We start from the raw sequence: 14761 nt of genomic DNA, 5'->3' as shown, positions 1-14761 counted from the left end.
CCTGACACCTACCAGTGTCTGCCACAAGGCAGAAAAGTAGGATCCCCTGGTCTGCCCCGCCCACTCCTTTGCATCAAAATGACCCACTGAGGTATTCTGCTCTAGAAAAGTTTCCGGCCTTCTCTTCAGTGGGAAGGAATCCTGCTATCTATCCTTCATCCACAGTTGTTTATTATTGTTTTCCTGTGTTGTCTTTTCAGCAATATCTTTCCACCTGCCTCAGGGCCACTTACTCCTTAACTTTTAATCCCAAGTAACGTGTAGGGATGGCAGAAAGAAACACAGGATTTACTTGGAACACCTTTGTCATTATTCAGTCTGATCCCCAAGATAAAAATTTATTCAGTCTGATCCCCAAGATAAAAATGATTTCTATACCCAAAGCAAGGCATGGAAACCATCCGTGTTGGTATTTTGTATACCATGAACGGTCCATGTAAGCATAACTAGGAAGTAAATTTCTCCCGTGCCCCCTCAAAATCTCTGCTATCACAGCCTTTATATTCTCTTTCTTGTTTAAGGGTTGGTGATGCTCTGGAATGGTTATCAGCTTTCCAGCCACCTCATCCAGAGGACAATATTCCTACAGTGGGCACTCCAGCCAGCCACATTCGTCATTCAAAGTTCTGTATCCACTTGCCTGGAACCCTCACCAAGCAGCTCTAAGTCCCCGAGCTCAGCTCAATACAACAAAATGGTTGTCCAGTTAATTACTCTCTGGTGCCATTTGCCTTGCAGTTATAGCAGAGGGTGGGTAGTGACCTGACTGAAAACTGGCATTAACCCCTTGGGTTCAGGATCCTAAGTGCCTGTCACTGAATTTCAGCCACAGGGACTCCTACATCCCGTGACTGCTCTTGATTTTCCAAGCTGATTCTGCTGTTCTGAATCTTTTCTCAAGACAAACAAGTCTACCTCCCACACTCTGTCATCCTGATTGACTTCCCTGAGAATCTCTTGTGCCACCCCATTGTATTTTATGCCAGAGTTTTTCCAAAACAACCACCAAAAAAAATCTCAGAAATGCTTTGCTCTGCTTCTACATTTGTCCATTCCCCAAACATCCCTTGACAACGTATTTAACACCAGTGTTTTCCCTCTTTCTTTTCATTGTATAGTTGGAATATGTGTCTCTTACGGTCTTTATATGTCTCACCATTACAAATATTAAGACCATGAGACAAAAGTCTCATAGCATGAAGATATTTGAAGTTATATGTTCCTTTCTTTGCAGAAGTGAGACATTCACAGATGTGACCCTGTTGGAGCAGTGTGTGTGTATGTGTGTGTGTGTGTGTGTGTGTGTGTGCACACGCGTGCGCACGCTTGCCTGTGTGTCTGTGTGCTTCCTATATTCAGAATCCTCTCCTCTCTGCCCCCTTTTAAGATAATCCCAACACTGGGGTTACCTGTGGTCCATATCCAGCAGAGAGTAAACTGAGGAATCCATTCCAATCAATTTGGAACCTTCAGTTTTCACTACCATCTTTTTTCTTCTCTACAAAGTTCAATGAGTAGAAATGTTCATCCTGTAATGTTGAAGGAGTTGCTGGTGAGCCTCTTTCCTTGGAATCAAATGAATTGGGAGTGTTATAAAACAGGAACATCTTGTGTAAAGTTGGAAGTCCAATTTCAGATACTTGTCCAAGTGTCTGTCTCAGGATTAAGACAAGGATAAGATGAGAAAGGCACAATTGAAAGGAGTACCGAACAGTAATCAAAGTAAAGTTTTGATATTTAATATTTAATATTTGATATTTTTATTTAATGTAATACAGTAAACAATCAAGTTGAGTGCAAGAGTCCATGCTGAACATAGTGCTACCATTTTAAATACAGAGCCAGTATTAATGATTTTTTTTTAAAAATTTCTACTTTTGTTTTTTGTTGTTGTTGGTGGTGGTGGTCATGGGGCCTGAACTCTGGGCCTTGGTGCTGTCCTTCAGCTTGTTAGCTCAAGGCTAGCGCTCTACGATTTGAGCCATATCGCTACTTCCGGCTTTTTCTGCTTATGTGGTGCTGAGGAATCAAACCCAGGGCCTCATGCATGCAAAGCAAGCGCTTTACCACTGAGCCACCTTCCCAGCCTCTGATTTTTTTTTTCTTTTTTTTGCCTCAGTCTCCGGGATAGCTGGTCCCTGTGACTGGTCCTATTTTTATTTAAAATGTTGGTATTTCTTTAGGGAAATTGTCTGTTTTGATCTTGTATTTTGAGGCAAGATCTTGCTATAGAGTCAACAATAGCCTAAAACTTACCTCTGCAGCCCAGACTTTCCTTGGACTCGTGGATCCTTCTATCTCAGCCTCCCAAATGCAGGGAGAACTGAAGTATACAGCTACTTCTCACTGGATATTTATTACTGATGAGGTTTTCTTGACTTTCATTTTGATGTTTTTAATATTGACTTGAATATCATTTATCTTGATGGTTATTGAGTTTTTTGGTGCTTGGGTAAGCACCATGATCACTTCAGCCTAGGTTGGGCTCTGAATTATCTTCCTTTGGACAGTTGATTGAGGCCCAGTGCATCTCAGGGCCTGGCTAGCTACGCTACAGAGAATTCTAGTGGTGTTTTAAGTCCTTATGGTTTGAGACAAACAGCCGACATTGTATTGAATCAAAGCAGAGACTTGCTATTGGACACTTGCTCTTGATGATCTCTCACACTTTCTTCATGGTCTGACTTTAGTTGTTTACTCTCTCCTCGTCTCATGAATATTTTGTGCACTCTCTCTATAATCAAAACAGAGGATTAGAAATTTTAGTAAACAAAAATGTTTCATTGCACTGAGAGATGAGACAACCTGTTCTTCAGTAAACATATCTTTAAAACAACAACAACAATATTATCTTTTTCTCAAATTTAACAATATTTAACAATAGCTCGCCCCTGCCCACTAGTGGCAGACACTGGTATGCCAAGAGAAACAAAACCTGCTCTGGCAGTGAGGAATAATGATCTTCAGGCTCTGTGCTCCTCAACCAGACTGAGCCCATCTCACCCCACAGGACATAGAGCTGAGGGCTAGGGCTGGTGTCAGCATCTGCATCATCCTCAGTGGATGCTGAAGCACTGTGAGGACCAGAAATGCTGTCCCGGCCGATGGACAGGTACTCGAGATTGTCAAAGAATACACTAGGTCACAACAAAAGAGCAAGTAGAAGAAGAACAAATGGGAGAAAAGATTGGACAGGCCTGGGTTAGGGAGTTTTTCACAGAGGATGCAACACTTGAGGGAGACCTTGAAACATGAAAAGAAATTGCTATGCCTCCACATTGCTCTCTGGGCATTGAGAAGTGTCTGTTTAGTCCTCAGTGGAACATGTTGACTATATAAGTCAGGACCAGAAAAGATCCAAGCATATGGAGAGGGGTCCATGGCAGAAAGGATGTAGAAATAGGGTTCAGTGGCCTGATGTCTCCTGTACAGCTTATATATTTGTCTCTTTCAGAATGCTCACATTCTATACCAGTAGAACATTGAAGGACCTAAGGAACCTTCCATTTTAAGATCAAATAGGCTCAAACTTCATTTGGTTAAAAAAAAAATCTCTGTTTTCCTGTCTAATTTACATTGAATGTCTTAACATTCTAGAATGAGTCATCATACCATGAGGAAAGACCCTCAGAGACCAAGAATACTCCACTGTTTCTCTATAGACCAGCTGTTCCAACTGCATGGTAACATAAGAGGAAAAGTCACAACCAAAGGCACATCAACCAAACTTCAGAGACCAAGAATACTCCACTGTTTCTCTATAGACCAGTTGTTCCAACTGCATGGTAACATAAGAGGAAAAGTCACAACCAAAGGCACATCAACCAAACTTCAGAGACCAAGAATACTCCACTGTTTCTCTATAGACCAGTTGTTCCAACTGCATGGTAACATAAGAGGAAAAGTCACAACCAAAGGCACATCAACCAAACTTCCCCCAGCAGCTGCTGACAGATCATTGTGTTGTGGTTGGAAGGATGGCATTCTTTTCTTTTGCTTCATTCTTTCCTCCTGCTTCATTATAAATTATAAATACACTCTAAAATTTGTGGTCAAAATATGGGCTATAGTTTATGTTCTTGTTTTCTCACTAAAAATTTTTTTTTACTGTTTATGTATGGAGCTCCTAATGATTACTATAATGAACCATGAAAGAAACGACATAGCTTGTACACCATCCCCATCTGTGCAACAGTGAGGTTGAGCTCAGTGGTCCTGCAATTATGAATAGTGTTGCTGTGCCACACAGGTAAAATGACATTTTTTTTTTGGAGAATGATTTCTTTAGACTTAATTCCCAGCAGTATGCTAAGCTAGCTGTGTGATCTGAACATTTCTATCCTGGTGGAAACATTGGGCCTTGATGGAATTAATAAGTTCGTCTCTCTGGAGTGAAGTTAAGGAATGCAAGAGATTCTTAACAGTTGTCAAGCCACTTCCTTCGTGGTTTACCTGCTGAAATCAGATTTCCCAATGGACAAACTGAAAGAAAAAGGAGAAAGAACGAAAAAAAGAAAGAAAGAAAGAAAGATTTCTTATGCTCAGAGAAAGCAGCTCCTTCCCAACACTTTCCCTTTAACTAGCGGGTCTAGAGATCAAAAATCCTCAGACAGCCTGCCAACCTTTGTCCTTACTTTCTCCTTGACCATGGAAGCCACTGGTTTCTGGCACTTTTGCGCTGTTGCTGGTCCCTGACTGGGGCACTGAGAAGAGTGCCAATTTGAGTATGTCTTGTAAATAGGGAGCTGCCTATGGTTGGAAAAGCTTCAGCACACTCTGCTCGGCAGCTGTAGGGTTTCAAATGTTAATATGCAAATGGAGAAGCAAAGCCAGAAAAATAGATATGTGTGTGTACTTGTATATTTCCTTTGAAAATTAACCCTAACAGGAGGAGCCTCCTCCTTCCTAAGTAGGGTGCTATGCTCTCACATCTAATAAAGAAAAAGGTCTAGGTTTCACTGGGAGCTGTAATAAAGTCACTGAGTATATGGAAAAGGAGTAACTCCTTAAAAGATTCTTCCAAGCCACCACACGGGCCTGTGTCTGCCTTCCTGATTTCTCCTTTGCACTCACAGACACAGGAGAGGTTTGGATATCCAGATGTTTTCAACCTCTATTGATACAACTGTACCCTAAATTTAGCACTGCTGGAATCTCTCCCATCCCGAATCTTAGTTCTGTCCAGGGCGTCAAAAAGGATTTGTCATTTCTTCCCCTTTCCTCCTCCCCTATTCCCAGAGAAAGACAACATTCTGCTTCATGAATGGCAGTATGAATTACTAGGAAGGAAGAAAGCCACTCAATTAAATCTGCTGCTGCTAAGCTTTAATATTTAAAACTTCCCACCTGCCATATTTTGGATATGGTTAAAGGGTGTCACCCAAGGCTTCATGTGTTAGAAGCCTGGACACCAGTGTAGCAACATGAGAGCTGGTAGAACTTTCCACAGGTAAGACCTGATAGGAAGCCCTCAGGTCATTCAGAAGCTGCCTTTGGAAAGACAAAGTGGCCCTTGTGGGCCCTGAGCCCTCCTGAGCAATCCAGACCCATGAAAGAGTGATTCTGGCTTTCCATCCGGTGATGTGAACCGTTCTTCCAATTTGATCCTATCATCTTGAAGTCTTCACAATAGCCAGATGCTTGGGTCTTGCCTGTGAATTTCCAGAATGGTAAATGAAATAAACCTCTCAAAGTACCAATACTACAGTATCTTGTCAGAGTATCAAGAAACAGAGGCACACATCACCTTCAAATGAGAAGTCAGGCCTAGAAAGACAAATATTATGTGCTCTCTCTCAAATCTGGACCTAAACAAGTCAGAAGGATAGAAGCAGGTGAGGGGAGAGATGGGAAATGGATGCTGGTCAAAGGGTACAATGTATCAGACAGGATGATGAAGTTGTTTTTTTAAATATTTGGTGGTACTGGGGTACTAGGGTACTGGGGTACAAGGCTTCACCCTTGCTCTACCACTTGAGCTATACTGCCAACAAGATGAGTCAGTTTTTGAGACCTATAGCACAGTATGACAAATACAGGTAATATGTGCATAAGTTTCAAAAATCTCTAAAATAATTTTAAATGTTCTTATGACAAAAAGCATGGGAAGTGATGAAAATGTTCAATCATTTGATTTAATCCTTCCCCAAGGTATATATAAAATCACACCATGCCCCATACAATGTAATATTATTTGTTCATCTAAAATAACTTAAAGTCTATGTACTTATGAAGACACGGAAGGAAAAAAAATACGTTTTCCACTGACCTCCAACAGTCCCAGGTAGACTTTCATCTAAGATCAGCTCCAGTTGGTGGGATGTCAGTCGGAGAGTGACTCTGTTGGGACAGAAGAGCCTTGGGAGTGACTTGCTAAAGAGGCGGAGAGGACTATTTCCTTTTGTCCTCAGGAGCCCCTGCAAATGAGAGCCATTGAACTTGAGAGCCAGAGGGAAGCTTTGAGGTTTGCTATTCATCTACCTCATTTTATAGCTCAGAATAATGAAGCCCAAGAGGAAAACCCAATCACAGATAACTGTTTGGTAGCAAAACCAAGGCAAAATTCAGCCTCTCTCTCTCTCCTTCAATGCCCTTTTTACTTCCAATGCCATCTCTACTCTATAATCCAGAAATCCTGTGTACCTCATTCTGTTATGTTTTTCCCCTTCCCATGACACCCACAGAAAAAATGTCCCCATCAATGCTGGCATTTGGAAAGTCTTTATACATTACATAATGGAAGTATTCTTTCAAAAGAGAATTTCAAACTATATTCTGAATGGGTGAAAAGATGGTTTTATTCAGTGCTCTCTGTTTTCTTGTTTCGCTAGTAGCTACCAAAAAATGATTGCTGAAGATAAGGGATAGTACTGATCTCTGGCTTCACTATCATGTTCTAAAGAGTATGCCATAAATGTTGACGTCTATGCAAGGTGTTTATTAAATAAACATTTAAGTCAGCAGGCTAAAATAATGTGCACAAAGTGCTCTATATGCTCAGTGAAGTTCTAGCTCCAAGTCTTTTCAAGTGTTCTAGCCTTACTTCTATGAAGAGTTCTCTGGAACTCAACACATCATTTCAGAGACAATATATTCAGGACTAAAACATTCTCCTGGCTAAGGGCAAACAGAGGAACCCTCGGTGATCTCAGGGGTCAAGCCAAACATGTAGGTGAAGTGCAAGAGTGGGTTTCCATATTCTGCTCGTGTAACCTACGAGGGATGGAGGCAGTATCTCTAAAACATTCCAGTCCACGTACACACATGAGGAACCTTAATGATTGCCAGTGAGACCCCATCCCCCATTCCTCAACAGGTCATTACTTTCCCTACTCCAAGCCCATTTCTGACATTCAGTCTGCTAATTAATACAGTATGAGTTTTGGAGATTTAGTTATCAGAGATAGATGCAATTGCTGCCTCTACAATGATTAGAGTTTTGCCTCCCTTCACACACTGTCCCAGAAGCTCAATTTCCAAGCTCCTCAAGGTTCTACCTAGTCGTTGATTTGGTCCTAGGAACTTACATCCTAGCATGAAGGGTGAGTTGTCAGATTGTTAACCTCATTTGGAGCTGCTAACTGTGTTCTTTTCATCATGATTCATTCATTTAGCATGATATAGAATTGTAAGCAGTTGACTGAAGTCAAAACAGACTACAATAGCCATTGTGGGTACATGGTCTGAAAGGAATTGTCCATATCATTAGGCTCTAGGTTGGCTCTTAGCTTATTTTCATATGTTCAGCCAAATATACCTCAACCTTTTATGCTGAAACAAATCCATGGATTCTCCCTATCTGCAAACTTTGTATCCTTAGATCCACCCAAGATTGGTAATATTCTGAAGATATCTGTGTCCTAAACATATACAGTCATTATTCTTGCTATTCCTCACACATAATACAATTTAACAACTATTTATGAAATGTTTATATGTGTATATGTTAATATGTAAATACTCTGCCATTTTGTATAAGAAACTGGAGCATCCATGAGCTTTTGCTATCAGAAGGGGTCCTGGAACCAACCTCCCAAGTTACCAAGGGATGACTATATCTCTACCACAAAACAATGTAACATATACAACTAGAGATTGAGTTCATTAACTTAAACTCTTTCTATACCTTGAGATAGCATTTGAGAGCATGCAACAGACCAATGGAGACAGATAGTGTGCAGGATAAAGACCCTTTCGGCTCCCCTGAAATCAAACTTTGTGTTGACCTATTTCTTCCACTTGCTTGTAAGATTTTCCCTGATAAGGAAACAGAACTAAATCCTCTTACTCTAACACATCCAAATAACCTTGTGATAAGGGATCAGAAAGGAGTGCAGGTGGATTTGTACTCCTCGAGTGTAATATTTACCTTGTCTGATTTGTCATTTTGTGCAAACACTGGCTATTATTTTTATGGCCAGGAGAAGGGCAGAAGCCAAAGCTCCAGCAGAGAGTAAATAACATATTCCTCAGTGTCAGAGGAAGACATTAAACTCTCCTAAGCAAGGGACGTGCTGTCCGCAGAGCCCGTCCTTGTGAGCCACAGCTTGGCTACTCACTGTACGAAACCCCTCCTTATCATTGCAAACTGACCCTTCTTAAAATGGGAAAATTGTGGTACTCTGCTAAGCTTTATTTGGGGTCTATTATGTGTGAAAGTGCTCATTTGAAAGAAATAGACCTGGAAAAATGGCACTTCCGGCCCACTGTGCGCAGCAACGGCTCATCTGCACGTGGCCTTAGGCAGCCACAGGTACCGAGCAGGGAGGGGAAGGACCAGTTCGGGTGGCCTACCCCAGATCTAGACTCTGCTCTGGAGTGGAGTTTCCTATCACCACCATAGCGCTCTTTGGGATCCATACCTGGCCATACTTTTGGGGTCCCTGGAATTCTAAGAACATGATCTCTGGGAGAAGATAATGACTGCAAAGTAATTAACACAGATAACCATGCTCCAGAAAGTCTTTGGGGAGCTTCCTAGAGAGGGGCTTCTTGGATCCTTCCAAGAATCCGGCAAAGTATACAGTATGGCTAGAAGAGAAAATACCATGGAGAGGGCAAAATAGAGGCCGTGAATGGCTGAAAACAGACTCCAATCTTGATCCTCTGGTTGCAGAGTCTGGGGTAGACCAAAGGCCCCACACTGGCATTTTACTAACTTTACCACCAAAGTCCAGCTAGCTTTTCCATCTAAGGGCTTGGTTAGTGATGGCTGACTGAGAGAACTGCGGGTGAGGATGGAGAGTGGAAGTTTGAGTAAGGCTCTTGCAGCATTAAGATAATGGGTTCAAATGTAGATCATACTTTTATCTGAGGTTCAACCTTTTGCTCTCTGTGAGTGTGTGGATGCTCTCCCTACAGAAGGGAATCCATAAAACTAATAGATGCATCCTTGGTGAGGAACCTTCAATGATGGCCTCAAAAGCCATTAACACTAAACTAAAACACCAAATCATTTGGAATGAATCCTGCATGTATCTTGGAAACAAAACATCTCGTTCCAACTTTTCTGACACTGTGATTGTCGAATCTCAGCCACATCACAGTAGGGGCTCTCCTTCCTAGAGGGGAAAGGAAGTTTGTTTCAGTCTTTTCTTTTGCCTCAGAAAATGTCTTTCTATCGTCCAACCACCATCCATCCACCATGATTAGATGAATGGTCTACAATAATGGCAAAGCCCAAGACCAAGTTAAATTTTTTAAAATTAAATGGAATGTTAATATCTCCACTTAGTGCAGTGCCAGAGCAGTGAGGTTTGAACCGGTCTCTCAAGCACTTCCGAGCACTGTGGAAATAAGACTTAAATCCAGTGCCCACCTCCTCCTTTCCACCTTCCCCTGGCCTCTGCTAACTGAGTTCATTTAATTAGGATCTGTCTTAGGCAATTTTTCTATCACTGTAACAGAAAAAATGAGAGTGGATAATTCATAGAGAAGATTATTTGGCTTATAATCTGGAAGTTGGCAAGTCTAAGGTCACAAAGCCAGAATCTGCAAGTTATCAGGGGAGGGCCTTCTCCCAGTCCCCTAACCTGGCGGGCAGCATCGCAGAGCCCATACCTCCCTTCCCATAGGATACTCATGCCATCATGGCAGCCCTGTCCTCAGCCTCCCATCTTCCCCTAATCACTCCCCAAACACAAGGTTGCCAGTGTGACCCCACCGTCCAATACCATCAACTCAGATGCTATGTTTTAGGACATGAACTTTGTGGGATTCATTCAAACCACAGCCAGTACCAAGCTCATCTCTCCTCCTCAATTATTATCATCACTTCTCTATGTCCTGTCCATGGCTCCAGCCTTAATCATTTACAAGACACCTTCAGTCTAAGAGATTTTTCTTTCTCTCCTCCTTTTTCTGGTGCTGGTTAGGACCCAGGACATGGCATATGCTTCATAAGCACTTTATCCCCATGTTTATCTCCTAGCTCTTGGGTATTGTTAGGATTACAGATTAGATTACAGATGTGACACAAGTTGCCAATGTGTCCAAAACCCTTCACAAGATGGTGCTTGTTTCTGTGGTCAAGATTTTCAGTCTGAAAGCCAAGTTGGAAGTGTGTCACCCATCTTTCAGTGTCGCAAGATTCCAGTCCCCTCTTTTGGATGTCATACACCCTTACACATGCAGTTGCTATCATTTAAACTGTCCCCAACCTTGCCGGTGCTCTTCTTCACCACTACTTGCTCCAGCAATGCTTGTCAACCAGCATGTAGCCCACACCAGGGGAATCTAGGCCAGAGTCCACATCGAAGCCCACATACCATTCACAACTACTAACACTTAGAAGTTTATAAATTATGCCTGCAATCTGTTAAATAAAATATTTTGATCATCCTATCTGAATACATCCTCCTTTATATAAGCAAGATAGTTATAAAGCTATGGTAGCTATAAGACTATATAAATCAGCAAAATACCAAAGTAATTTAATTTGATTATTAGCATGCAGGCCCATATGTTCTGCTGATGGACTGGAAATCTTTAAATTTGTAATAAAGACAAAAAAGAACTTGCAATTGATTATCAGTGTATATCATACAGTCTGTTTTACTTGCCTTTAGTTCAGCAAAAATGTACTAATTGTGTTATTTTCATTGCTATTTTCGCATCATCGGTATCTGATTTTAACCATAATTTTGTAACTAAATAAAATTTGAGTATGTGTATTAAAATATGTACATTTTAATATTTCTCCCTAGAAAATATAAAATAAATATAAAATTTCAAACCAATTGTGTTTGTATCATTCTAGGTAATTTTTTTCTTTGAAGTATCTTTTAAATGTGACTCTTAAAACAGATAGACAAAATAAAATTACAATGTATGTCAAATTTTTATACCAAAGATCTTAAGGCTAAGACTTCAAAATACTTTTCAAGACTGATTACATGGTTTGAAACATATTTTTAATAAAATATAAAATTTTCAAGCTAGCAAAGTTTCAGTCATTTACACATAGAATTAGCATCACCCTCATGCATATTACATCTACTCTACATTTATATAAACTTCACAGTACTATGAATTATTAGTACTGCTAAACGTCACTCACCCACCCTTTCTGGGACTGTAGAAATGTCTCATGAATTCATGAGTATCTGCAGAACCACAAATTGAAACACTCAGAGATTCAAGAAGAAGATGACTTGGCACTAGAGAGAGAGAAACCACTTTGTTATTCAAAAATGCTTTGTGCTTGTACTCTCCCAGAAGGAAGATTGGCATGCTCATTCATGTGTCCTTCACTGTGTTCCTGTTTCTTACCTTGACATCTTCCCTGCCCTCAAAGTGCATTTGAATCTGCCTTAGTACCAGTGAAGCCCACCTGACTTCCAAGGATACATGGGTGAGATGTGAAGAAACATCTTTCCTGGTTGGGCACCAGTGGATCACACCTGTAATACTTGCTAGTCAAGAGACTGTACTCTGAGGTTGGCCATCCAAAGCCAGCCCAGGCAGGAAAGTCTGTGACACTCCTTTCTCCAATTAACCACCAGAAAACTAGAAGTGGCTCAAAGTGGCAGAATGCTAGCCTTGAGCAAAAGAGCTCAGGGACAATGCCCACACCCTGAGTTCAAGTCGCAAGCCTGACAAAACAACAACAATAACAAAAACAAAAATCACCATCTTTCCTGCAGCCTGGACAGTTTTATCCCTAAGAATGAGTGTTTAGTGTTAATATGAGTTGTACAGTGCTCCCCTTTGAGAATTGGACCTCTAGTGATAGCAGGAAATATGTGTTCGAATTCAGTTAATATGTTTCTGTTATAGAAAAAAGCTGAAATTGACTGCTCAGGTCTAAAAGAGGTACTGATGATCAGGTGATACAAGACTATTCTGTAGATTATACCAATTGAAGGCAGATTTTTAATTTCTATGGACTGCGTCACCCACCCATGTTGATAGGTAAAGGCAGAGTTCTGTTTAATGATTTATTTGGTTGATACTGAGTTTGAACTCAGTAGTGCTAGGCAAGTACTTTATCTTTGAGCCAGGCCTATAGCCCTTCTTGGTTTAGTTTTTGTTCACACACAATCTCATACATGGTTCTCATATTCAAGGCATCACCTTGTGCCACCACACCTAGTTTGTTGATTGAGATGTGGTCTCACCAACTTTTGTCCAAGTTGGCCTCAAACCATGATCTGTCCCATTCTATGCCTCCTCAGTAGCTGAGATTGCAGTCATTACCCACTGCATCCAATCACTATTTTTCTTTATGGAAAGTATCATCTGGATTGCATTTCTTAGGCAGAGGCAGGCTTCCCCTGACCCATGGTGAGGTTAAACGGAGCATCCTTATTTGGTAAAAGTTGCCTGAGAACTTTTAGAAACAAGAATCTGGAACTGAGGAAGACCAATATGCTTAAAAACTGTGGACTTTCTACAAAGACAAACTCCAGTCCCTGTTCATTGAGATTCAAAGACATCAAAGAAAGACTGGTAAAAGTGAATTCTGGAACTCATAACCAAGGCACACTAGCAATAAAAAGATATCAACAACTCTCCTTCTCCCCAAGAGAAAAATGGCCTATGGCTAGCACAAATTCTGCCCTTGAACTCTGTCTCCATTAAGCTGTGGATTATTAGACATTCCAGAACCCTATCTTCCTAACATTTGGAAGTCGCATTAATCTCCTTTGGACTGAATAATTCCCCAAGATTCCTAACAATGAGACTGGGACTTCAGGAGAGGTAGAAGAAGCATTAGGAGAACATAAATGTTCTGCTAAGAAGAGCAAATGAGTCTTCAGTGATTCCTTGGAAAATGCCATGGGGAAGTGATGGTATTTGTTTTCTATGCTGGTAGTGAACTTATGAGTTTCCATTCCATCCACCCATGTGTGCAATAAACATTTCTAACTCCTGTTTTCAGTAAGTTTTAGTCTAGTGAGAAAGACACGATTATGAGTGTGAGATTTCACAGAAAGGTATTAAATAAGTAGTTAAAATTTCTCCTATGGATTTTTCAAATATCTGCATCTAGACTTATCAATTATAGCAAATATTTTTAAAGCACTTGGTTGTACATATAAGCCCCAGATTGCAACACAGTATAGGAAATGTCACAGTAAAAGCAATATCAGATGATGGGTGAATCCAAAGGGACCCTTCGAGGATGCTCTGTAGATAAGCTGATTCTCTAGTACAGGGGAGTCCCAGTTAGGCACCTAACATGAGCGCCATCCAGGTAAAGAGGTAATATAAGTAATCAGGAAGGGACAAGACTTCTGGAGAGAAATTTCTATAGGTCAGATTATCTCCCTTGAAAAAAATTCCCAAAGCTCTCAGGCTTTGTTTAGCTTGAGAAATACACAACATCTGCATTTTATACTAGGATTATTTTCTATGCATTTGTCTCTGCAATCAAAGGAACATGCTAGACCATTGCTGAATACTTTCAGGATATATGACATATGAGACAACAGGACTTTGGCACTGCTATTGGCCAGGCAAATAGAGCAGGCATCTGGAGACACAAACTCTCAGCTACTCAAAACCACATTTGAATGAATAAAGTCATCTGGCCCCTTTGAGTTTTACTTTCAGGTTCTTTTGGTTTTCATGATTAAGAGAATATTCTATCAGTTTCTGTAATCAAACCCATGTAAGTAAGACCTTACATGTTTAATATCGGGTTTAATCCTGTTACAAATGGAGGAAGTATCAAATCTATCATTTCTAGACTAGTAAAGCCATTAATTTCCATGTAATGTCAGCTCAACATGGCAAACTGAGATACTTTTAATACATTTTTATAAAATTGATAGCCCAACTAATGTTTCCAAAAAGACATACATTATAGCCATTTGAACAAAATCAGAGAGACAGTTGACACATTCTTTAAAAAAAATAAAAAACAAGGTCAACCTGAGAAAATAGTGAAGTCCTATTAGTATTGTGGTGCCTGGTATTTCTTCATGTATGAAATAAGGGCAGGGAGACACAGGAGAGGTGTGAAGGACTGCTGGAAGCAACACTGCTGGCGAACCTGATAATCAGCTCCTGGGAGGGCTGGTGTCTCATTCTCTAATGTGGCTTTTAAATGTTCAGCATTCTCTTGTTCCAAGGACTATAACATATGTAATTTCTGGAAACTTTGGCTGGGCTATCGATTTTGGAAACAAGTATCCCCATTTTCCAGGTTGAGTAGGCATTACCCAGAAGTCAATAGCTGCATTGGTCTAGAAGTGTTCATGTATGAACACGCATTGCAGTGAGACAGAGTTGGAGGTTCTGCTACGCCGATGTTTGA

At 40.7% G+C, this 14761-nt stretch overlaps 1 long non-coding RNA gene across 1 annotated transcript; it reads right to left on the bottom strand.

Moving 5' to 3' along the window:
* Nucleotides 1-890: 890 nt before the first annotated feature.
* On the bottom strand, nucleotides 891-6334 carry LOC138813502 (uncharacterized). The gene is made up of 3 exons (XR_011367823.1): nucleotides 6269-6334; nucleotides 2257-2734; nucleotides 891-1529 (listed from the first exon to the last, which is right to left on the bottom strand). It is a non-coding gene; the product is annotated as an uncharacterized lncRNA (long non-coding RNA).
* Between the last annotated feature and the right edge of the window lie 8427 nt (nucleotides 6335-14761).

The sequence above is a fragment of the Dipodomys merriami genome, unplaced genomic scaffold (genome assembly GCF_024711535.1).
Source record: "Dipodomys merriami isolate MVZ:Mamm:240054 unplaced genomic scaffold, mDipMer1.0.p SCAF_6, whole genome shotgun sequence".
In the NCBI taxonomy this organism is placed as follows: domain Eukaryota; kingdom Metazoa; phylum Chordata; class Mammalia; order Rodentia; family Heteromyidae; genus Dipodomys; species Dipodomys merriami.
Note: the sequence above shows the minus strand (reverse complement) of the source record. Positions and strands in the feature narration are given on the sequence as shown.